Source organism: Oncorhynchus kisutch, linkage group LG22 (assembly GCF_002021735.2).
Source record: "Oncorhynchus kisutch isolate 150728-3 linkage group LG22, Okis_V2, whole genome shotgun sequence".
NCBI classification, from domain to species: Eukaryota; Metazoa; Chordata; class Actinopteri; order Salmoniformes; family Salmonidae; genus Oncorhynchus; species Oncorhynchus kisutch.
The window spans coordinates 36,300,464-36,324,040 of NC_034195.2; the positions used below are offsets into that span (position 1 = coordinate 36,300,464).

Here is a 23,577-nt window from a genome sequence, read left to right on the forward strand (position 1 = left end):
ACCAATGCTCCTTATAGGACACATCACTGCACTCTATACTCCTCTGTAAACTGGTCATCTCTGTATACACATCACAAGACACACTGGTTGATGTTTATTTATAAAACCCTCTTAGGCCTCACTCCCCCCTATCTGAGATATCTACCGCAGGCCTCATCCTCCACATACAACACCCGTTCTGCCAGTCACATTCTGTTAAAGGTCCCCAAAGCACATACATCCTTGGGTCGCTCCTCTTTTCAGTTCGCTGCAGCTAGTGACTGGAAAGAGCTGCAACAAACATTCAAACTGGACAGTTTTATTTCAATCTTTTCATTCAAAGACTCAATCATGGACACTCTTACTGACAGTTGTGGCTGCTTTGTGTGATGTATTGTTGTCTCTACCTTCTTGCCCTTTGTGCTGTTGTGTGTGTCCAATAATGTTTGTACCATGTTTTGTGCTGCTACCATTTTGTGTTGCTACCATGTTGTTGTCATGTTGTGTTGCTACCATTCTGTGTTGTCATGTGTTGCTGCCTTGCTATGTTGTTGTCTTAGGTCTCTCTTTATGCAATGTAGTGTTGTCTCTCTTGTCATGATGTGTGTTTTGTCCTATATTTATGTTTTTTTTTATTAATTTTTTTATCACAGGTCTTTTGCCGTTTGGTAGGCCATCATTGTAAATAAGAATTTGTTCTTAACTGACTTACCTAGTTAAATAAAGGTTAAAAAATTAAATAAAGTGACCTCAGACCTGTAAAACATGATAGACAATTTTCTATTCAATTTCATTATTGGATTTGCTATTAAATATACATAGTTTCAGCCACTGTTCTTAGTAACGTTGTTCTGTTTCTGTATCCATAACTCATAGGTCAAATACACTCTACCTTTTACCTTTGGTGACTCCCCCTGGTTTCAACCAATACTTATTTCACTCTCATCCCTGCCTCTTTGTTGTGACTGATCTTTAACAGAGAGGATGGGCTTAATCCTCACTGCACTGATCACCTGGTCAGTCCATGTATCATGTAGCTCAGATGGCTCCCCCTCTCTCTGACTGTCAGCATCCTTTCTTTCTCTCTCCTCCTCTCCATCTATCTCTCTCTCTCTCTCTCTCTCTCTCTGTCTCTGTTTTCCCTCTCTTTCTCCTTCTTTGTCTCTGGAAGATAAATCCTGCCATTAAGAGCTAAGATAACATTAGGAGATATGCCACCGATCCAAACACATTTCAAGCCAGGGGCAAACACAGACAACACGAATCTACCTCTTATTCACTGGCTAATAAATGAGTAGCTCTAATGAATCCTGAGAGCTCTTTTCAGGTGTGCAGCGCTACAGAACGTTCAGATAGAAATGTACTGTGTAGAACAAACCTGGTTGTCTGCCATGTTGAATAGGAGGCACATTTCTACATGCAATGTTTGGAATGTTTCACCTTTCTGAAAACACCCATAATGAGTTACTCAAATTGGTTGGATTGTTTTCTAGAGTGGTGGATGAAATTGCACTTTTCTCATTCAACCTCCTAGCCTACAAGCAGTAATGGGCTATTTGTTTGTCTCTTGCTGTAAGAAGGAGGGAGGCTGAGTGTATTCAGCATTCCTCTCCTCCACCATTGGACATCAACATTAGACCCATGCTGACTCCAAAGGTTCCCACAGTTGTGTTAAGTTGGCTGGTTGTCCTTTGTGTGGTGGACCATTCTTGATACAGACAGGAAACTGTTGAGCATGAAAAATCCAACAGTGTTGCAGTTCTTGACACAAACCAGTTTTGCGCCATAAGAAATTGCTTTGCAAACAAGTATAAATACGAAGATTAAAAACATATATATATACATATATATATATATATATAATATATATATATATATATATATATATATATTTATAGACTATTATAAATAGTCATTTACAATATACTGGAAGAAAATTAACGAAAATGTGTGCCAAAATCTCTATTTCCCTCTCTTCCTCTTGTTTTCGTTTAATAGCATTTACGTTTCACACATTGTGTAGGCATAGGTTATGTTGCCTTCATCAGAAGGAAAGGCCTGAACAATAGCCAGAACAAAACAGTCTGAGAAATAATTGCACTAATAAACGTCAATTATTTGACTGTGAAATATTTGTATCCCACTTTCGACTAAAATGTTTTCTTTCTCAATTGAATAAGAGAGCATCAGAACATTCAATTTCACTTGCAGAAAGGCTTTTCAAGACGTTTCGTTGACATATTCCAAGTTTGATAACAATTAGCCCTACCATTAATTGCTAATATGAGGATTCAATCAAGAAATGGAAAGGGAATCAACTTTTTTTTGATTTGCCATTGTGTTGTAGCAAATGTTACTGTACGAAAATCAATTCGAACAATATACTGTAATTTCGTAAGAAATGCGAGAATGTAATATACAACATTTATATTCCAAATATAGCAAAACGTTTGAGGACAAGGAGCTATTCATATTATAGGCCTACATGTTTAGTACCAATTTTACAGGTCTACGGTAAGGTATGAAATAATATGATTTATTAAGACAATGATGTTGAATAAATTATATTCACACCTTGTTTTGAGCCCTACTTATGCTCTGGGAAGAGAGCCAGACATCGCTCGCCTCCAATAGAGCTACATTACCCAGCTGTTAAATGTTCCAGTTTATAGGTATTACTAACAGGGCGGAAATTATTCTGAGAGTGAGGCTTACGTTGTATCATATAGCAAGTGCCACGGACATAAGAGCATTTACCCAATCTAATGCATTGAGAGAGTGATGTCTGACATTCTTACTAATTGATTGTGACCTTACATTAATTGCATCTATTATTAAATGCAAGTTATTCGACGATGTCATAACAATACATCGATGAAAACGCATACGACCTAAATAAAACGGTTATTATTGAATATTAAAAGACACAAACTGGAACCATATCATGTGCATAAATACAGATTAAATAGGCCTTCGCTGTTTGTGTCCGGTCCTGAATTGCAAGCCAGATTAATTGGAAGTAGTTTATGTGGTTACTTTCAGCACTTCGAATCCATACCATAAATTAGCCTATCTGACATATGTAGTGGTATTGCTAATTAATCTTCCCTTTCTCCCAATAGGCCTTGGCTACAAATAAGGTTTTGCTGGTTAAGTGGCCTAATGTTTTGTGTCAATGTTTCATTCAAACCAATTGCAAACAATGAGATGTCCTGAATTAAAGGTACAAATTGTCAAGGAAGCTTAAATTAAGTCAATTTTCTCAAAGGGTGTAATTAAATAGGCCAAGATGCACATTCTCTGTTATGAAGGGCTTTTTTTTAGCTATATTCCTGACATTCATGTGAGACTGGATTTTACAGCCTGAAATGTTTCTTCTCCATGCATGAAGGTGTCAGTCTTTCAAGCCAGCCCTCAATGACTGCATCTGAGACTCCATTGCTGAGAAGATTGAACATTTCACTGAAGCTCTGTCACTATCTCTTTGATACAAATATTATCCTCTCAGACCAGCTTTCTGCATCATGTTTTATGCCCATTGCATTATCCTTATTATAATTCACACCTTTGAATTAGCTGTTCCAGTTCAGTGACACTTTGGAATTGAATGTGAAATGAGTGATTATGATCAGAGTGACACCATTCTAATTAGGATTAGCTACAAACAGCTTAGTGATTATGTGGAGGCCCAGGTTCTTTAGGAAGAGAAAGGTGCCCCCGTTGTCTCATACCAGCTCCTCAGACTCCTCCAACATCCAAGTCCAGATGCCCATAAACGGGATGAGGGTGGGGTACCCTATAGTTTGGAATTGAGGTTGGTGTATGCCTTAAACAAACTGCTGTACCCACAGTCTGAAGAAGTGTGTGTGTGTGGGGGGGGGGGGGGGGGGGGGGGGGGGGGGGGGGGGGGTAGAAGGGAGACAGCAGTTTGTAGGATACATTACACCAGCCTGATTAGGAGTTTAGGCATGGCGCAGATCTGACGGCAGCTCTCGAGTGATACTATTTACATCCCAAGAGAGAGGTCAATGGGTCAGAGAAGTTCACAGGACCCATGCCTATTCTCATGCTAACGGCTGATACACTCACTGTATAGAAACATAAACAAATCCTATTCTCTACTGTGAAACTTACTTCCAGCCCCCACAGACTACTGAAAAGGGAACTATTCCCTTTTCACAAGACAACATGATTTTAACATTGTGCAATCATCAATTATCAATCAGAAAATAAACAAAATTGTAGTTACTACAGTATTATACAGATTACCACATATTACGCATTAAATATGCCTGAAAAACAGTGTGGTAAATATCCCAGTAAACACACTCTGTAAAATGTCTCATTATTGCTCCCTCCAGTAGTCTCCTGATTGTGGTAAATAGGCTGTAATCACTAGTTAGTTTAGTTAGTTCATCACCATGTAGTGTTTGGTAAAGCCTGGTCATCAAGGACTTCCCCAAGCCTCTGCCTGTCTCTCTCAGCCAAACGGTCACTGGGGAATGGCAGGAAATAGCCACTTAATTACTGGCCCTTGATCGCTGGCTGTGACCCCTGACCTTGATATCTAGCTGGCACTGTTTATTGTCCTCTGGGGGACTGTCCAGAGGTTGACCTCCTGACCCCAACATCTAGCCGCCACAAGGACATTATACCAACAAGTCCATGTGCCTCGGACCCACTTTGTCTCACTTTGTCTCATCAAAGAGTATACTTTCATCACCTCAAGCTGCTAATTTAACTGACTCAATACTAACAAAGGAGGTGGAGAATAGGCATACTTTTCAATAAAATAAACATTAAATGACAAAAGACATTAAATTATAATAATATACATATATAAATTCTTCTGTGTTTTCCTTTGTTGTCCAGTCAAATGAGACAAATTACGTCCACTTGTGATCATAAACTACAATATAGACCATTATATTCATGATGAAGAGAGCTTGCTGCCTTATATTTCAGGAAATATTTGTATACATGTGAAATACATGTGAAATGTCACAGTAAATGCACAATTTGTAAGATTACTTGTGCAGTTGTGTAAATTCTGTCTTTGGGAGATGAAAGAAAATATCATGATTTATCAATTTAAGAAAATATTTGTTAGAAAAAAAAATCTAAATGAATAATCAACAGTTCTGCAATTGTATTACATTTCAATGTATTTCAATAATTTCACTCCAACAAAACATCAATATTTGCACAATTTTTCAACATAAATTAAGCAATATCCTAGACAACTTTGTAAGTGTTGTCAACAATACCAATAATAAGCATTAATTTACTACATTTTGTCTGTCACCAACAAACATGTTTTGACTATAACAACACAAAGAAATAATCCCCTCTTGACCTTACTCCTGTCCACATGTTGTTGAATTTGGACTGATTGAGGTCAAGGGTCAGATATTGGAGGGTCCATCAAATCAGACCTACACTGTATAATCCTAATCCAGATTTGGTGTAAAAAAAAATGGTGTCACTAATCAAGTCTGTTAAATCAAGAATTAGGAGCAGCCTCTTGTCAGAGTAAACAACTCCATCAAAACACGATTCTAACTTCAGATTTACCCTATTTCAGAAATTATAACGTTAAATATGAGAATATTCGATTACCTTAGAATTAGCCTACTAATTGACATTTTATCACGTGTCTGAGGCATAGAAATTCACACAAAAAAATACTGAATTCGTATTTTCTAGCACTTTTTCGTATGTTGTCTAGGCATACGTTTTAACACAGTACAAAATACCCTGCCACCCGGCAAATGCCAATTTTAATATCAGGGGAAATTTAGTAAGGCGGGTGCTTGGAAGGCCTACTGTTTCCCACACACCGGGAAATGGGGCGGATTCCGTGCACGTCCTAACGTCTGGTCCTCACGTCACTGCCATTCAGTAGCCTAATGGCAGCTGGCGGTGGGGTCACGCGGAGACTCTTTCTCACATATTTGCGTGTGAATCTGTCAAAATACCAGACAACCTGATTGATAAGAACCACTTCCAGAACGCACCGTCTGTCTTGTCCACAATTGTTTTTTTTACTCCCGCCTGCATAAATTAGGGTGTTATAGCCTAAATGCAAAAGAAAAGAGCTGAAGCTTAACCCATTGTATTTCAACAGTGTTGTTCGTGTGGCGCTGTCCAATGTACCAATGTACTTAAACAAGACGGCTAAATTATAGGTTGCTTGCTTAGTTGACACTGACCAGCTTCAAAGTTTTTTTGCAGCATGGTAGATTACAATTGTTTTCATCACCATACTCCTGTGCTACTTTTCTAATTCCAGTTTGGGGCAGGTGTCCTTGGTCCTACTCCCCACCCAATGTGTTATTTTGGTTCCCTACATTTGCCTTCACTTAAAATATTGATAAACATGAAGCAAGACACAAATTATCATTGTACAATGCAAATTGTATAATTCTATTGAAAATAATGCAAAATCACTTTCTTCAGGGTTTGTAAACAGCCATGTCATCCACATAGTTGCATGTATGCACACGTACATGTACATGCACACACACATACACATACAGCAATGTCATCCACATACAGTGCCTTCTGGAAAGTATTCAGACCCAATGACTTTTTACACATTTTGTTATGTTACAGCCTTATTTTAAAGTGGATTGGAAAAAAATCCCCAGCATCTACACACAATACCCCATAATGACAAAGCAAAACACTGGTTTTAGAAGAAAAAAAATAAAGAAATACCTTATCTATATAAGTATTCAGACCATTTGCTATTAGACTCGAAATTGAGCTCAGATGCATCCTGTTTCCATTGATCATCCTTGAGATGTTTCTACAATTTGATCAGAGTCCACCTGTGGTAAATTCAATTGATTGGACGTGATTTGGAAAGGCACACACCTGTCTACATAAGGTCCCACAGTTGACAGTGCATGTCAGAGCAAAAACCAAGCCATGAGGTTGAAGGAATTGTCCGTAGAGCTCCTAGACAGGATTGTGTCACGGTACAGATCTGGAGAACAGTACCAAAACATTTCTGCAGCATTGAAGGTCCCCAAGGACATAGTGGTCTCCATCATTCTTAAATTGAAGAAGTTTGGAACCACCAAGACTCCCAGACTTTCTAGAGATAGTCTCCTTGCCAAACTGAGTAATCGGGGGAGAAGGGCCTTGGTCAACCTGATGGTCACTCTGACAGAGCTCTAGAGTTCCAGAAGGACAACCATCTCTGCAGCACTCCACCAATCAGGCCTTTATGGTAAAGTGGCCAAACGGAAAACACTCCTCAGTAAAAGGCACATGACAGCCCACTTGGAGTTTGCCAAAAGGCACCTAAAGGACTCTCAAACCATGAGAAACAAGATTCTCTGGTTTGATGAAACCAAGATTGAACTCTTTGGCCTGAATGCCAAGTGTCACGTCTGGAGGAAACCTGGCACCATCCCTACGGTGAAGCATGGTGGTGGCAGCATCATGCTGTTGGGATGTTTCTCAGCGGCAGGGACTGGGAGACTAGTCAGGATTGAGGCAAAGATGAACTGAGCAAAGTACAGAGAGATCCTTGGTAAAAACTGGGAGAATGGGAGAAACTCCCCAAATACAGGTGTGTCAAGCTTGTATCGTCATACCCAAGAAGACTCGATTCTGTGTTCACTGCCAAAGGCGCTTCAACAAAGTACTGACAAAGGGTCTGAATACTTATGTAAATGTGATATTTACGTTTTTATTTTTAATAAATGCAAAAAATGTAAGTATCCTGTTTTTACTTTGTCATTTTGGGGTATTGTGTGTAGATTGATGATTTAATCCATTTTAGAATAAGGCTGTAACGTAACAAAATGTGGAAAAAGTAAAGGGGTGTGAATCCTTCCCGAAGGCACTGTACTTGCATGCATGCACAGGCACAGGCGCACACACACACACACACACACACACACACACACACACACACACACACACACACACACACACACACACACACACACACACACACACACACACACACACACACACACACACACACACATACATTTTCAGTACTTTTACATCAAATACAGCTGAGTATATGACTGTCACTTGTGATTTGAGAGCATAAGTGGGTTCATAATGTTTTTCATGATTATTTAATTGAATCAGTAAAAGAACAACAAAATCAATCAAGAGTGAAAGTCAAAGTGTGAATGTATTCCATGAAAGAAATATCAGATTTCTCCAATATTTTCTAGTCTCTTGTGATTTGGTTCTGGGTGCTGAGATTAGTATTTTCAGATATTGTCCCGCCCCCATTCTTCTATGGAAGGAGATGATTTTTGGGGGGGGAGCCAACGTGTCTCTTAAGCAGTGGCGGTTCTAGCTTTAATGTCTCCCTGGTTGAACCCCCCCCCCCCCAAAAAAAAAGCAGCACCATTCTACACTAACTGTCATTTTTATTCAGACATTTGGAACAACACAAATAATCATAGCATTTAAAACTATATAAATATATACAAAAATAAGACTCAAATAATGAATATCAAAAAGAAGTAACAAAGACAAATAGAAACACATTGTAGTATATAATTACAATTTAAAAAAAAGAATCAAATCATTACACTATTACCCTATTGCTAACAAAAAAAACACACAATAAAACTAAATTGCACAAATCTTCCCTCTTCCTTGTCGTGGTCCTCTGGTTGTATAAACTTTGTATGACAGTGACAGAGATGGTTTCCAATAGTCTGATTGTTGTTTAGTGGTTTGGTCCATACTGTACCAGGAACACCAATAGAGTATGCAGAATCTCCCTCCCTACTGACCACTCCACATCCAAACCTGAGAATATAGGACAGAAATAAATGGTTAAGAATCATTAGCATTAGAATGACGACAAGAGCTACAAAACCTGCAGTCAATAGAGAACCACACGAGCACACACACAGACATGCACACACGCATGTATGCAAGCTTATTGGCAAGCTTATAGGAAGCTCAGATGCTCAATCAAGCTGAACGACACCCTACAAGGTTTAACTATAAATGCATTTCACTGCCTACCCGAAACACTTACACAATCTATAACAATGCCAGATCCTTGGTCAACATGATAGCCACCTCCACAGTCCACTATCGTTATTTAGGCTACCATAACATAATTCATCTTTATTTTTTGTTCATTTTAGACACTTTCAAACATTTATTCAAGCCTGAAAATGCAAACAGTATTTTTCAATATTTCAGCAAATAGGCCCTGCATGCACAGGACTGTGTGCGTTTCCTCTCCTCTATTTTAACTCTGTATGAATGGAGCTCTGTAGGCTTTAATCACTTCAGGGAGCCGGCCCAAACTCTTTCTCTGTCAATTTTCACCCACTCACCCATTCAAAAAGTCTCTTTCTCTCACCAGCCCCACAATGCAGGGTTTGTCCTCTCTCTCTTTGTCCACCTCTGATATATTTTTTGACTGCTCCCACTTCTCAGATGGCATGCAGCGTATGCAAATAGAGACCCTTTCATTTGCAAGACCCCTCCCCTGAACGGGTACAACCTCGAAGGGGACCACACTCACACACGAACAGACTTACTAACGCAAACACTGGCACATATAGACTGACATATCAGTTATTTTACACTGAAAAGTAAAACTGTTATCTGTCCTGGCCTAACCACAGCCATAAGGTGGTTATGTAACACTGGAGGTTTATGCCATCCAAATTAATCCTCAATTCAACACAACAATATAAGACAATACAACAGAAGCATTCTACTTCAAATATTTGTAGGCAAAGCATGCAGTGAGTGGCAGAGGGAAAAGTTTTAATGTAGGGCCGAGGATGCATGGATTCTCTTCTACATGGTGAGGGTGTTGTTGTAGACTTTGAGGTAGAGTCTAGACAGGGATCAAGGGTGGGGGTTACCCTACACAGATCTACAGAGGGGTAGATTCAAGGAGGGGCCAGACTGGAGCTATGGAGCGTAGACTGAGTACTTGGGTTTTGGGGGTGAACTGTGTGCCTATGGTGGGTTAGATTGTGTGTCTGAAGTTGGGGTGCCAGTGGGGGTTGGGTAACTGGAGTTGTAGTGGGGGGGTGGAGGGATAGACTGGAGCTGTAGTGGGGGGTGAAAAATAACCTCACACTCAACATCAACAAAACAAAGGAGATGATTGTGGACTTCAGGAAACAACAGAGAGAGCACCCCATATCCACATCGATGGGACAGTAGTGGAGAGGGTAGTAAGTTTTAAGTTCCTCGGCGTACACATCACGGACAAACTGAATTGGTCCACCCACACAGACAGCGTCGTGAAGAAGGCGCAGTAGCGCCTCTTCAACCTCGGGAGGCTGAAGAAATTTGGCTTGTCACCAAAAGCACTCACAAACTTCTACAGATGCACAATCGAGAGCATCCTGTCGGGCTGTATCACCGCCTGGTACGGCAACTGCTCCGCCCACAACTGTAAGGCTCTCCAGAGGGTAGTGAGGTCTGCACAACGCATCACCGGGGGCAAACTACCTGCCCTCCAGGACACCTACACCACCCGATGTCACAGGAAAGCTATAAAGATCATCAAGGTTCAACAACCACCCGAGCCACTGCCTGTTCACCCTGCTATCATCCAGAAGGCGAGGTCAGTACAGGTGCATCAAAGCAGGGACCGAGAGACTGAAAAACAGCTTCTATCTCAAGGCCATCAGACTGTTAAACAGCCACCACTAACATTGAGTGGCTGCTGCCAACACACTGACTCAACTCCAGCCACTTTAATAATGGAAATTGATGGAAATTGATGTAAAATATATCACTAGCCACTTTAAACAATGCTACTTAATATAATGTTTACATACCCTACATTACTCATCTCATATGTATATGAATATACTGTACTCTATATAATCTACTGAATCTTTATGTAATTCATGTATCACTAGCCACTTTAAACTATGCCACTTTGTTTACATACCCTACATTACTCATCTCAAATGTATATACTGTACTCGATACCATCTACTGCATCTTGACTATGCCGTTCTGTACCATCACTCATTCATATATCTTTATGTACATATTCTTTATCCCTTTACACTTGTGTGTATAAGGTAGTCGTTTTGGAATTGTTAGGTTAGATTACTTGTTGGTTATTACTGCATTGTCGGAACTAGAAGCACAAGCATTTCCCTACACTCGCATTAACATCTGCTAACCATGTGTATGTGACAAATCAAATTGATTTGATTTGATTTGGGTGGAGGTGGAGGGATAGACTGGAGTTGTAGTGGGGTTGGAGGGATAGACTGCAATTGTAGTGGAGGTGGAGGGATAGACTGGAATTGTAGTGGGGTGGAGGTGGAGGGATAGACTGGAATTGTAGTGGGGTGGAGATTAAGGGATAGACTGGAATTATAGTGGAGGTGGAGGGATAGACTGCAATTGTAGTGGAGGTGGAGGGATAGACTGCAATTGTAGTGGGGTGGAGGTGAAGGGATAGACTGGAATTGTAGTGGAGGTGGAGGGATAGACTGCAATTGTAGTGGGGTGGAGGTGAAGGGATAGACTGGAATTGTAGTGGAGGTGGAGGGATAGACTGCAATTGTAGTGGAGGGATAGACTGCAATTGTAGTGGGTGTGGAGGGATAGACTGGAATTGTAGTGGGGTGGAGGTAAAGGGATAGACTGGAATTGTAGTGGAGGTGGAGGGATAGACTGCAATTGTAGTGGGTGGAGGTGAAGGGATAGACTGGAATTGTAGTGGAGGTGGAGGGATAGACTGCAATTGTAGTGGAGGGATAGACTGCAATTGTAGTGGGTGTGGAGGGATAGACTGGAATTGTAGTGGGGTGGAGGTGAAGGGATAGACTGGAATTGTAGTGGAGGTGGAGGGATAGACTGGAATTGTAGTGGAGGGATAGACTGCAATTGTAGTGGGTGTGGAGGGATAGACTGGAATTGTAGTGGGTGTGGATGGATAGACTGGAATTGTAGTGGGGTGGTGGGATAGACTGGAGTTGTGGTAAGGAGGTGTCTGATGAGCATAAAGCCCTGACATCCCCCAGCTCTGGGCCTGTGCCGTGTGTGTGTGTGTGTGTGTGTGTGTGTGTGTGTGTGTGTGTGTGTGTGTGTGTGTGCGTGCGTGCGTGTGTGTGTGTGTGCGTGTGTGTGTGTGTGTGTGTGGGGGGGGGGGGGGGGGCTGATGTGTCTTAGACAGCTCTGACAGCTCAGCCTTCTCACTGGTGCACTACCCTCCCCTAGCAACCTCCGCAGGGGTCAAAGGGAAAAACAACTCCTCCGCACCACCTCCAAGAACACCTCTCCCACTGGCCAGACACGAGGCAGTTTAACAGCCATGAATATGAACTTGACGAACTTGACCCATAATACAAAAAAATGTACAAACAAAAAAGCCTGCTCATTATATAACTTTTGATAAGACGGTGATATTTGTCAAATATAAATCGGGTCAAATAATATAGAATCAGTAGTAGAATGATCAAAATGGAGAAAGAACCAGTATGCAGTATCAGTAAGAACTGAGCGTTAGAACTCTATACAGTGTTGACACTGGAAAACTGACACTCCTCTTTCTAAGTGTTCTCCGCTTCTCTCAGTTCGCAAACCTGAAGTATTTCAGAGAAGGAAAAACACAATAATTACAGAACTGTAGATAGTACTATACAGTAGCTATACATCTTCAATCAGATTAAGAGATACGCAAAGATTTTTTTTAAACAGGTCACCCCATCCTCCCTCCTCCAAACTTCATCTTCCCCTAGTGTGATTATACAGTATAAGAGTACTGTAAGCTCAGTCACCTAATTCTCCTCTACTTTCATTGGAGCACAGAAGACCCCTGCTCCAGGACTACTAGGGGCAGACAGACATAATCTGAAAAGTCCTGGATATAGACATTTCTCCTGTGTCTTCCTCTATAAGATACTTAAAGACAAGGCTTTGTGCTAGATTAGTCCTCTGCAAGAGTTACATTAAGGAGGACTGATGAGGCCAGCCTGACCCACATTGGACCCACAAATAAATGCGCACACACCCAGAGATGACCCATGAGCCAGGGTTAATATATATCAGAGTGAACGTTTATACTATCCACACAGCGAGAGAGCAGTCCAGAGAGGTAACTGGGGAGCTGAACTTATTTCATTACCTGTTTGTGGTCTACTTAACTTACGTATAGAGAATGGGAAGTGTAGGAACACACATATTTGGGCTCCCGAGAGGCGCAGTGGTTTAAGGCACTGCATTTCAGTGTTAGAGGTATCAATACAGACCCTGGTTCGATTCACAACCGGTCGTGATTGGGAGTCCTATAGGGCGGCGTAGGGTTTGGCCGGGGTAGGCCGTCAGTGTAAATAAGAAGTGATGTGCCTATATAAATAAACATGATCACTTTTTGTTTTGACTCTCAATCACTGAAATAACTCCAAACATTAGAAACTTCAAACAACAGTTATATGATTAAATTAATGCTAGGCTCCAATATATTTTCTAATTCCTTCTGTGGATACGGATAGCTACGTTTGTTCAGAGATGAAGGTCAAATCTATGGTTGAGCTATCCATACACGGGAGGGGGAATCTTGGGATCATTTAGATCCCAAATCCTGTTGACACCTTGTCTTAGTGCCACTGACCTCCATGACCAATCACTGAATGGACATGACCACATTCTTGATTGAAACCTGGTTCTTTGTTAAAGAACAGATTTAAGTGTTCCTCCTTAAGCATCTCAATACTGGCACGTTATAATGACCATCAAGCTATGCCACATTTGACCTGTTTTGGATCATTTTGGTATTTTGTGTTAAAGTTGATTTTCTGTTTTCTGTTTTGATAACAATTGAGGTTTTACTTCCATACCAAATTCATATGATCTGGAACTGTTGGACAGAATGTGAACTAACTGTGTTCTTTCCTTCATTTAATGCAACGATGGCTTAGTGTATCATTAAAGAAAACACATAGGGGAACAGTGCATGTCTGTGAACACTGAACAGATATGCATGGACAGTACTGGGGCTGGATGGGGGGTCTAAATGCATGCATGCCCGCTTCCAGTATTTGAAAGAAAAACGTGTCTCACTAAATACTAGTAGAGTGAGCATGAATACATTTAGAACGGCTGACAAATCTGCCTCGGTCGTCACTGTGCCACTGCCCACGACTGTACCATCTGTCACATAGAGCTGCACACACACCCGCGCGCACGCACACACACACGCGCACACACACACGCGTGCACGCACGCACACACACACACACACACACACACACACACACACACACACACACACACACACACACACACATCCCCCTAATGCTCCATTACTGATATGCAATTCAACACATAGAGATCCTTTGGAAGAGCCTGCGTCTCACTGTTCCTCTACTTACAGTAGCTTGTGCTCTACGCAGGGAGACAGAAGGAAGAAAGATGGCAGCTCACCCTCTACACACGGTCACTTGTCTCTCTCCTCCTCCCACTTAGCATCTCTCTGCATCTCTCTCCCTGTCCTTTTCCACTCCTTTCCACCCATCTGTCTTTCCCCCTTTTCGATGAACAACTGTCATCGGAAATGGTATTCTATAGTTGTTTTTACCTTTTCAAAAAGCAGATTGTCTGTCAAACAGGTTTTCTTTCTCTCTTTGTTTGCTATAACACAGTACACCACTTTAATAGAAAAAGAGATTAAGTATAATATGAGCAAATTGTCTCTCTCTTTCTGTCTCCATCATAGCTCCACTTATGCTGTATAGACATAAAACAAATCGCCCTAATGCAGTTACAGAATATATAGAGCTGTAAGTATCATTCTTCTGAATAAAAAGTGCAATACATTATGGGCAGGTTCTGATTAAGTCTGTTCCTGGACTGAAAAGCTCAATGGATATTCTCTATTTAAAGTGTATTTTAGTCCAGGACCAGTCTTAATCTGGGTCTGAGAAACCAGCCTTCCAAATATAAACGACACATTCGTTAAACCTGCATGATGAAGAAGATGGATGATTAGTCCGCTGTTTAAACACACAGGTTTGCTGACAATGCTCAGTCAATCAATAGATCACTTTTCATCTACTTCACCCAAATTGACTACCATTAGATTTCCTCTGATACAGCCAGTGTTTCAGTGTCTTTTCTTTATCTTTACCTGGTTCCTTTGTGGAACCCATACCATGCACCCCAGAGATAAACAGAGAAAAATTAGGTAGAGGAGGAGAACTTGGCAGAGAAGAAGCACGTCAGACCCACTGATAATACTGAAACACTCCCTGGCTTTTTCTCCAAATCTATTTTTATCACTTAAGGCAACACAATCTAGAACGCAAAATACAATATGTTTCTCATACAATCAAAGTAAGATTGATGAGTAACATTTCACCTGTATTGCAACTTATATTTCTATCATATGCCAGCTTGGTGCTGTGTATACTGTCAACGTATGTATAATGGCAGTAAAATCTCCTATACGTTTGTCAAAGAATGTCCCAGTCCACAGGATTTACACCCTTCTTAGACATGCAGAGCAGATTGAATAGTCAGGTGGCACTCTAGTGTGTAAACCTGTGTAAACCTACCCACCATCCCTCAGCCACCCAGCCAACATATCAAATGCACACATTAAACTCAGTCGCTCACAAGACCCTCCTGATCGGCTGTGAAAGTCTAATGTCTTTGGCATCTGCTCATAGTCTAGTCTGGAGGGCCTTTCCCACCCTGCCCCCGGCCCCAGGCCCTCCAGACCCAGGGCCTGCCGCACCACCAGCCCTTACAATGGTGGGAAAGCATGAGCTTTTTTGAAGGGTGGGTGAGTGGGGTGGGGTGGGGGGTGAGGGGTGGGGGGGGGGGGGGGGGTTAGGAGGGGGTAGGGGTGGGTGAACAGCCATTGAGGGGGAGAGAAAGTGGGGCTGAATGATAATGTGAAAACGGAAGCCTCTGTTCATTAACACGCAAATTCAGGCTGCAGCTGCACATTGGCCCTTTAAGCAGACTCTCTCTCTCCCCGTTTCAGGTTGTGGCAGAAACAGCCAGGGGCACAGGGTGTTATTCACATCAGACACAAGTCTGATTTTGGTGTGAGTGTGTTTTGCATGTTCATAGAGCTTAATTACCACAGTAGTGGATACATTGAAAGTCATTTGATTAGGATGGCGAACACACACAACCATTGCAACAACCATGAATCAAGGCAGTTGTGCAATATATGCAATGCTATTTCTATAATATTTGTGATTATAATGGTCTTATCACCAATATTTGGGAGTAGAGTATATACAGAAATGTGGGAGTAATTTATGAGTAAACTATGCTCACACAGATGCAGACACGCACGCATGCACACACACCACACACACACACAAACACACACACACACACACACACACACACACACACACACACACACACACACACACACACACACACACACACACACACAAACACACACACACACACACACATACACATTTGATTCAATTTTATATAGATTAATATTAATAAAATAATAATTTGAGAATGGCAACACACAATGCAATTAACAGCCGAGTATGAGCCTTTCCTGTTTTACAGTCGAACTTGTTCCTGTGAGTCTTTGTGGATAAGAGCATCTGCTTAATTACAAAAAATGTAAATGTAAATCATGCTTGATGTGTGTTTGATAATCTCCCACAAAAGGTCAATAATTATTCTAGATCAATTATCATTCAACAACTGCACTGTATATTAGTCTTCATCTGAACAAAAACATAATGAGAAAAAGACAAAGAAGATTGAGAATTAATTAATAACTATTTGCATCAAGCAAACCAACCATCAACACAACCCACACTAGCATATTTTCCTAGAGTACTAAGCCTTTAGCCTTTCAGAACAAAAATGTCCCTGCCACCCTCCAAAACACAACAAAGAATAACCAACTATATTGTCAAAATACGGTTACATTATTACATAACATAATCAATGGCTTCTCAGAATAACATATTCTACTTGAGTGGGAGGAATAGGCCTTCAGCATGTGTTCCTCTACTGTAAACCAGGAAAAGACGTTGGAGGCGGGAGGGGAGTAAAGAGTAAAAAGCCGCCATGACAAGAGAAAATGGCAGGCTTTCTTGCAATCCTCCAATCGGTGCCAGCTCATTCATTTTGTTTGCCTCCCAGCCCTCTGCCTCCTCCACCTCGCCCCAACCCCTTCTATTCTCATTAGTAGTATCAGATAGGGCGAGGGAAGAAGTGTGAGGTGTGAGGAAATAGGGAACACCCTCCTCCCTTCATCACCCACTAACTATTTTTCACCCCAACCCCACCAAACACAGGACCATAATGCAACTCACGTCGTATGCCAGCCCAGCCATCTTAGGTGCTGCAGCAATGTCTCCCAAGATGGCTCCTCTCTCTGCTCTCAGCGTGCCCATCCTCTGGAGATCTGGCTTTGTCCCCATCTTGGCATAGGCACAGCGTCTCTTGTCTCCCATTTTGCAGTACAGATGGCATTAGAGGCCAGTGGGTAAAGGGGGTGGGGTATTGTGTGGCAATTCTCCTCCTCATTCGCTTTTTTTGATGATTCTGTCCCCTATTTGTGCTCCTTGATCACACCATGTTGTGAATGAGTCGCCTGTGAGGAAGGCAGGTGGAGGAGAGAGGACATGAGAATTAACAATAAAAACAGACACTATGTTATGAGGTTATTATTGCAGATCTGAAACCATGGCAACTACCTCTGCAGTTTATTTATAAGAGACAAATGTGAACACAACATTCCTGTATTGTTCCTTTAGTTCATTATAATGATAAATACAGAAACCAATTCTACAGTGATTTAGTAATTATTTCATACCATACGTCTAATACACATTCTACTAACACAGTGATTAAGTAATTATTTCATACCATACTTCTCCACACATTCTACTAACACAGAGGTGAATTGTCTGTCAGCTGCCTCTGGAAGATTGTATGGTAAGCACACGCACACACGCCTCTCCCAGAAGCCTCTCCCCAAATCATCATTTTTACATCATACAACCAGGCTAACAACACCACAATTAATGGAATCAAAGGAAATCTAAATTATTGCAAGATTTTGTGATGGCATACAGAATTCCCAGAATACTGTGAAGACCACACTGAGTGAAAGCTTTGGCCCATGCCTGCAAGGGAAAAGACCTTGGACTTTTCGCATAAATCCAATCTCCCTATTTGAATCAAAGCAATTAGCCAGGCATGGACTGACAGTGAGCTTCGCTGCAGCAGGTAGTTAAGGGGATGAATGAAAACTCATCTCACTTTAGAGCTCTCTAGGCTTTACAATCTCAGTTGCTTAATTCTCTGCCCAAAGCATACAGAGTAGGTGAAGTACCAAGTTCAGATGTTCAAGCCCTGTATCCCGGATGCCCTGCCCTTGTTATTGAGAGGTAGAGGTCAAGGTATTGGTAGAATTACTCCCAAGCTCTCAGATGCACTTTAATTTTAACTGCAGTCTGCAAGTGTTTTTCTTACCCACGGGTGTATTCTTAGAGTAGGCCTAAACCATTCAACTTCAGTTGCATTGCTATTGTATTGTTTATTCAAATAGCCTACACTACCTTGAAACACTTAGTGCTTTGACCATTATTTCAAAGATCCTTACATTTTTTGTTTTCCTAATGGCTTGAACAAGGAATAGGCCTACTATAATATTTTGCCAAATTGTAAAAGAGATTCATTTCAGTTAGGAGGCCTAATTGTGTACACATTGGTGGTGATGACGCCAGAGAGCGCGCGCCGTTCTCTCCGAGTGGGCGCGAGCTGTTTAGCATTCAGCACCATATTCTAGAATGGACGGGACAGCTCCCAAGTGGCCAGGCTCCGCGGATAATCGCCCCAAGAAGACAAACTAATCCAACCAATCGAAACAGATTCATACAACCCCGACTAATGCCACCAACCAAAATTAAATCGAAATCGAAAAACATTTGTCAACATCAGGCCTATTTATGTATTACAAATGTAAAGAGAGGCCTGTAGTCCTTATTAGGCCACAAACATAGTCATTAGGAAAAACTGTCGAGAGGGCCATATCAAAACTAAGACATGTTTTACGATGTCAGTGAGTTGGGAGAAAAGTAGGCTAGGCGTACATCTGTTCATATTTTTTTGTCTGAAATTAAAAAGTATTTTTTTATTGTTGATTTGATTCGATTTGTACGCGTTTTACAAAATATTAAAAACACCATAATTTTGTACCAATTCCATTGCAAGCAGTGTGACAACAAATATGTTAATTGTTTTAAAATTAACAACATGACGTGTTGCTTACCTTTGAGGTGGAACTTGATGAAACTTGTCAATAGGCCTAACTTAGTTTTAGGCATACCCTAGGCCTTATTTTCCACCGGAACAAGAATGTGGAAGTAATTTCTACTTTCGGTTATCTAGCTTTATGACAGGTATTTAACACTCATACAGCTAGATAACCAAAGACAGAAAACGACCTCCGGTTCACATTTTCGTAGACTACTTTATCTTGCTGCCTCAGACTCATGACCGATTGGTGAGCGGGTAATGATGGCGTGCTTCATCAGACACCTTAAGAGAGGAAGAATGACATATATGATTTAAATATGTTTATGACCATTAGGCTATACATTTCCTTTAAAATGATGGCCGAAAATAAGAGGGGAAGAATTATTTTCTATTCTAGAGATGTCTATTTATTCTAGTCGTAGATGTCCATGTGGCGTGAAGACAGGACACTGACAGCAAAGCAACAAAGTCATTTTTAAAATACCAATAAGACCTGGAATAACATGGACTATAAGTGTGTTTATACAGTTTGGCCTGTAATTACAATATAGCACCACTTCTTTCAGGCTATGACAACAAAAAGGCCTATACTGATACACATTATTATTAATAGCCATGTCATTCGATTATATTTATTTTTCTAATATCTATAATAGATTCCAAATAAAACCTAATCAATACTAAGTTCCATTAACAAGTAGCCTATAAAATATCTAGGGCTACAATCGATTCGAGTTAAAAACTACATTGCCTTTGATTGAATAAAACATATATGTATGTGTAGCTTACCAAAACAAAAAACAAACCAAAAACAGTACGAACAGAGAGGTTCATCATTTGTTCTATGATAAATACAAGTGTTTGTATCATATGCGCATGCGACCAGGTTTATTTTGAGCCTATAGTTCTCTGTCACCAAATTAAATTATTCAAGTATCGTAATTTAGGGGATATCTCTACAACATTTTGGAGATGTTTCCTTGTCAATTTGAGATGTTTTCATTTATCTCGGAGAGAGAAAAATAATGGATATTTTCCTGTAGTCTAGTAGAGATCATAGTCTAGTAAAATAGTATATTATTGTGTTATATCTTGAAAATGACAATTGTAATCTTAGTAGGTAATTCAGTAAATGTGATGTGAAAAGTGTTGATTAATTAGCATGACACTGACCTAACCAACAGGTGCTTTGTTACATTTAATTTGGCTAAAATAATTGGACAACACTTACACAGAAATTAAACTATTTTGCTTCCACTGAAAAAAAGGCTAAATTACATTTCTATTTACGAAATTACTCATAAGTTGTATAAGGGTTTAGGCTGCATAGGGCGTACTGGTTTTGTTTGCATTTGGTCAGTTATTTTCCTTCTATCCATTAATAAATAGGTTACAGAACTACAACCAAATTTAACAGGTCCTTGTCTATAATCAAATTACATAGGCATATAGACAATTGAAAGCAGGCCTAGGTTTACTTCTATTCTGGGAGTCTTCTTAATCGCAATACTTATTTGTTGTGTATATAATTTTAAGAACAACAACACTAGGCCTAGTTGTGCATACTAGCTCCAAATACTGATTTGCTCATAGCCTATACGTCCCTGTTTAGAAGTTTAACATATTTCGAGGATGACTTGGACGTGCAATGAAAATGGAGAACAGATCGTACAGGTCTCGGCCCTTTGCCATGCTTCGGTTCAACCACGTTCCGATCTAAAAACCACCGACCCGTTTACAAACATACAAGACAAGAAAGGAGACCTATTTAACAGACTGTCATATGATTGCAGAGTTGCCTTTGTGTGCTTCTAGGCCTGATCACTTTTAATGAGACTTCGTGCCAATGACCTGCTTTCTGAACCAAGGGCTGTTCTCATCAAAAGCAAGGCTATAACCTACACAATTACTGTATTGTAATCTATTACTGAAAATAACACAGTAGGCCTACATTGTTATAACACTTTGGACAAGAATGTAGGATTATTTTATATTTGATGTAAATAAATAACATATACCCCAATCTGCTCAATGTCACCGATGCCAGAAGTGCACGCCTATTTCTAAACATGGCACAACTAAAAACCGATAATTGTAAGTAAAAGGCGACCACCAGCAAATCAGACACATCCAAGGTAGCAGGCAGACCATGGACATGACGAGAGAACAGATTCATTGTAAAAAATGCAATCAATCCATGGAATAAGATACCATGTCAGTTCTTAGTGATGCTGATATGGCTTACTTGTGTTTTAGGTCCAAGATAAAGAAATATATTTTTGGAATCCCCTTTATTTAGTCTTCAGCTCTATCTTCCCTCCAAGTGCGTATGTCTGGCTAATTCGCGGTCTCACTCTTCATCTGTCGATCCAATCATTGGATAAATACGCGCGGTCTTCTCCGGGTTAGTCCGTCTCCTTCACTAGTCCTCCGAGCTCTACTCGTCTGCTGCGCGCGTCCTCTGTTGACAATTTACGGCCGCCGTGACGTCATTCCACTGACAGTTCGTTTTATGTCCAATCACAGAACCAGATGTAACCAATGGTTTTTATGTGCGCATGTGTTCGTAAGGTGCATGGGAGCCACGGGTTTATAGGCTTTAAATTTCTTATTAACACTTATTGAGTTACTCCATTATCAAGTCAGTGCCAATTGCTACACATTGGGAATCCAAATGTGCCGGTTATTGAAGCGTTATTGTATGCTTGCGGTTATGATAAGGCAATGCAATTCTACACGAAGCAATCTACAGTATAATATATTTGGTGATTCCCAGTTATGGCTTCTTACAACAAACGTTATGACTCATGTTTACTTTATAAATGTAGGCCATCACATAGCCATATAGGGAAAGCCATCACGCAGACACAAAACTAAGAGGTATTTGTAAGTTTCACTTGATAGCTATAATAATTTATGCGTAGGCCTAACTGGTGCGTAAAAGGCGATTTTTCATCCAGCAACATTGATTACAATATGGCAACGTACACGTAGGTGATTGATTAATGTCATCGTAGCCTAATTCAGTAACATTACATTCTAACTGATCTATGGCTGAATGATGACTCAATTCCTATATGGGAGTTTATATTTGATTCCCTGACGTTCGAAGCCATTATATTATTTGAATTGGTGGAATTTGTACTCAGACTTTCCATTTGACTAATCTGCCATGAATGAAATGATGACTTTTCTCTCAGTAGTTGGTCCAACGTTCTGGTGTTTATTTTGTTTGTGAACACAAACAACACTTATTGTGGTGTACGTTGAATATATGTCCCTATAAACGTTCCAATTAAATAGATGACTAATGCGCGTTGAAACAGCCTATATGAGTGATGTTTTGAGAATGGCTTTGTCCAAATAACTGTTCGAGCTTGGATATTAATTTCCTGTCAAAAGGGACATGACTGTCTATCTCACCAAAAAAAACTGTGAGCATGTGTAGCCTACAGTTAACCACCTTGCATGGTTTAACTTTATAGCCAATCAGTCAGGTGGTTCAAGATTGACGTCAAAATTGGATGTCTATCCATGTCCTGAGGACGTCAGGAAATGCCTTCAAAACTGGCCACTAGGGGCAAAATTGAGCACTATTATCAGAGTTTCTACACCCAGAGGCACAACATCGCGAGACTAAGAAGCCAATCTTACTGAAACATACAGTACTCTAGTTAAAAATTGGACACACCTACTCATTCAAGGGTTTTTATTTATTTTGACTATTTTCTACATTATGGAATAATAGTGAAGACATCAAAACTATGAAATAACACATATGAAATCATGTAGTAACCAAAAAAGTGTTAAACAAATTAAAATATATTTTAGATTTCAGATTCTTCAAAGTAGCCACCCTTTGCCTAAATGACAGCTTTGCACACGCTTGGCATTCTCTCAACCACCTTCACCTGGAATGCTTTTCTAACAGTCTTGAAGGAGTTCCCACATATGCTGGCTGCTTTTCCTTCACTCTGCGATCCAACTCATCCCAAACCATCTCAATTGGGTTGAGGTCGGGTGATTGTGGAGACCAGGTCATCTGATGCAGCACTCCATCACTCTCCTTGGTCAAACAGCCCTTGCAAAGCCTGGAGGTGTGTTGGGTCATTGTCCTTTTGAAAAAAAAATAGTCCCACTAAATACAAACCAGATGGGATGGCGTATCGCTGCAGAATGCTGCTGTAGCCATGCTGCTGTAGCCATGCAGGTTAAGTGTGTCTTGAATTCTAAATAAATCACAGACAGTGTCACCAGCAAAGCACTCCCACACCATCACACCTACTCCTCCATGCTTCACGGTGGGAACTACACTCTGTGTCTCACAAAGACATGGCTCACAAATTTGGACTC

General features: G+C 40.6%; 1 long non-coding RNA gene across 1 annotated transcript; it reads right to left on the reverse strand.

The window, feature by feature from the left end:
- Positions 1-8,364: 8,364 nt before the first annotated feature.
- Positions 8,365-21,671, reverse strand: LOC109866895 (uncharacterized). Its single transcript, XR_002251754.2, has 4 exons — positions 21,470-21,671; positions 19,238-19,506; positions 17,274-17,554; positions 8,365-8,772 (listed from the first exon to the last, which is right to left on the reverse strand). It is a non-coding gene; the product is annotated as an uncharacterized LOC109866895 (long non-coding RNA).
- Between the last annotated feature and the right edge of the window lie 1,906 nt (positions 21,672-23,577).